Source organism: Sus scrofa, chromosome 14 (genome assembly GCF_000003025.6).
Source record: "Sus scrofa isolate TJ Tabasco breed Duroc chromosome 14, Sscrofa11.1, whole genome shotgun sequence".
NCBI lineage: Eukaryota > Metazoa > Chordata > Mammalia > Artiodactyla > Suidae > Sus > Sus scrofa.
The window spans coordinates 73,499,416-73,502,171 of NC_010456.5; the positions used below are offsets into that span (position 1 = coordinate 73,499,416).

At 49.0% G+C, this 2,756-nt stretch overlaps 1 long non-coding RNA gene across 1 annotated transcript; it reads left to right on the forward strand.

Annotated features, from left to right (window-relative positions):
- On the forward strand, nt 1-2,756 carry LOC110256836. The gene is made up of 3 exons (XR_002338852.1): nt 1-459; nt 2,139-2,328; nt 2,604-2,756. It is a non-coding gene; the product is annotated as an uncharacterized LOC110256836 (long non-coding RNA).

Below are 2,756 nucleotides of genomic sequence, written 5' to 3' on the forward strand. Positions count from 1 at the left end.
TTTTTTTTTTTTTTTTTTCTTTTTAGTGCCACACCGGCAGTGTATGGAAATTCCCAGGCTAGGGGTCAAATTGGAGCTGCAGCTGCCGCCTACACCACAGCCACAGCAACGCAGGATCCGAACCATATCTGCGACCTACACCACAGCTCACAGCAATACCGGATGCCCAACTCACTGAGCAAGGCCAGGGATTGAACCCACAACCTCATGGATACTAGTTGGATTTGTTTCTGCTGCGCCACAATGGGAACTCCTGGTGTTTGTTTTTCATGTTGGTGAATTTCCTCAGTGTTTGGTGCGTTTGGGTTGTATACTCATCTTTGTCTTGAGATTTCAGGTTTCCCTGTTTGGAAGACCTGTGCGTATTTAGCACAGCCTGGACTTCTGACTACTGGGGACAAATGAGACGTGCTGATGATAGGATGTGTTGGTGGCTGCCCTTCTGGACAAGGGTGCTAGGTATATATCAGCACTAGGATGTTGTTCCAAGTGTCCCAGTCACTGGTACCACCTGGCAGACTCTACTGGTACCCTGACTTGACCCGGGCTCCTGAAGGGGTACAGGGAGAGCCAGATTCTCCAGCTGTCTCTGTTAGGATTCTCCAATCTATGTCCTGTTGGGGGTCCAGGCTTCCTCCTTCCTCCTGGCTTGGCATCTGAGCTGAAAGCTGTCTTAAAACTTATCTTCTCTCAAAGGCATTCACCTGCATGGCTGTCATCTCCCCTGCCTATCAGGTTCCATCAACATCTACCAGGAATTCCTCATTATTTCTGACTTATTATTATTATTCAATTCTGGCATTGAATTTAAGACATAATTTTATTATTATTATTATTATTAGTAGTAGTAGTATTTTACTTTTTAGGGCTACACCTGAGGCATATGGAAGTTCCCAAGCTAGGGGTCAAATTGGAGCTATAGCTGCCGGCCTGTACCACACTTGAAACAATGCCAGATTCGAGCCACATCTATGACCTGCCCCACAGCTCATGGCAACACCAGATCCTTAACCCACTGAGTGAGGCCCGGATCAAACCCGAATCCTTATGGATACTAGTTGGGTTCATAACCTGCTGAGCCACAATGAGAACTCCCCCCAAATAAATATTCTTTTTTTTTTTTTTTTTGTCTTTTGTCTTTTTTTGTTGTTGTTGTTGTTGTTGTTGCTATTTCTTGGGCCGCTCCCGCAGCATATGGAGGTTCCCAGGCTAGGGGTTGAATCGGAGCTGTAGCCACCGGCCTACGCCAGAGCCACAGCAACTCGGGATCCGAGCCGCGTCTGCAACCTACACCACAGCTCACGGCAACGCCGGATCGTTAACCCACTGAGCAAGGGCAGGGACCGAACCCGCAACCTCATGGTTCCTAGTCGGATTCGTTAACCACTGCGCCACGACGGGAACTCCCCAAATAAATATTCTTGATGACATTTTGAGGACTGGGTTGGCAGAGGGAACTTGAACATATACCTAAACATAATGTTTATATAAAAATAGCTCACACTATATACCAGGCCCTGTAGAAACTAGGGTCCTGACGAAGAATAGATGGTGTTGACTAAAAAAAATACATAACCTGAAAGTTGAGAGTTTTATTTGGGGTGAAATGACCTAGGCCCAGGAGACAGCATCTCAGGGAACCCTGAGAAACCTTTGCGCCCAGGCAGTGAGGGAGGAGCTAGGATATATAGGAGTCTTTGCAACAAAGGGCCAAGAGCAGGAACAAAAGAGACCTGGGCTCACTGAAATCATTCCTTTGATATGCGCCTCCACTCTCTGGGCCGGTATCCGGAGTTTTCACAGCCCGCAGGGCTCACCTGCTCTCACCCTTGGAGGTGACTGCATTTACAGATGACCTTGACATTCTTAATCCTTAACTACAGACTGGGCTGAAATACCACCCAAGGAGGAAAAGGGGGAATATCAGGAGATGATCAAGGTTGAGGGGGAAGTGCATGCAGCACACACACATCTTACAAAAGTTTGTTGCTGATCTCCTGAAGGTGACCACCAGTCACAAGGAGCAGACATCACCATGAAGGATTTTAGTGTTTTTCTAGATATGAGGAGATGCAAGAAGTGAGCACATAAAATCTTCTCCTGAAAATATCTGACTATCTAAACACCTGTTTTTCCAGTTTTCCCAGAGCACAGAGTGCCTCAGTCCTGGTCTCCACCCCAAGCTCCACGCAGGGTGCCTGCGGGTCGGCAGCTGTCGTGGCTCATGTTCTACTCCAGGTAGAGGTGATGGCAAGTCCAAACTTCAGCTCACAATGGCAACCTCAGCGCCACTGCAAAGATGATTTAATTAAAGGACCATTTGCAGAGGTATGGGCAGGGTTAAGGGAACCAGCTTGGAATGAGAGGTGATCAGGAACTGGTTACAGGGGGGAAGCGGTATCTGTCCCTAGACCTGAAGGGACGAGAGAGCAGCACAGTGTTGCCCGAGCCTTCTGTGGGTGTCTTCAGAAACTGAGTTGTGGAGGGGACAGCCAGGGCCAGAGCAGCATCCCTGAGCCTGGGGCTGGTGGAGGGGCACAGATGTCCTGACGTCTCCCTTCTCTTGTTCTCTGGTTTTGATAAGTGCCTTCCTTTGATTGCAGGGAGTCCCAGTGACATGGTCCACTCCACAGGGTGGGTCTGCTTCCAGAGATGGGGAGTCGAGGGGGAGACAAGCAGACCATGTCCAGCACAGCCCTCCTTCAAGCGCTCCGAGGATGTCGTCACCTCCAGTAGTTCAATGGCAGCCCGAGGAG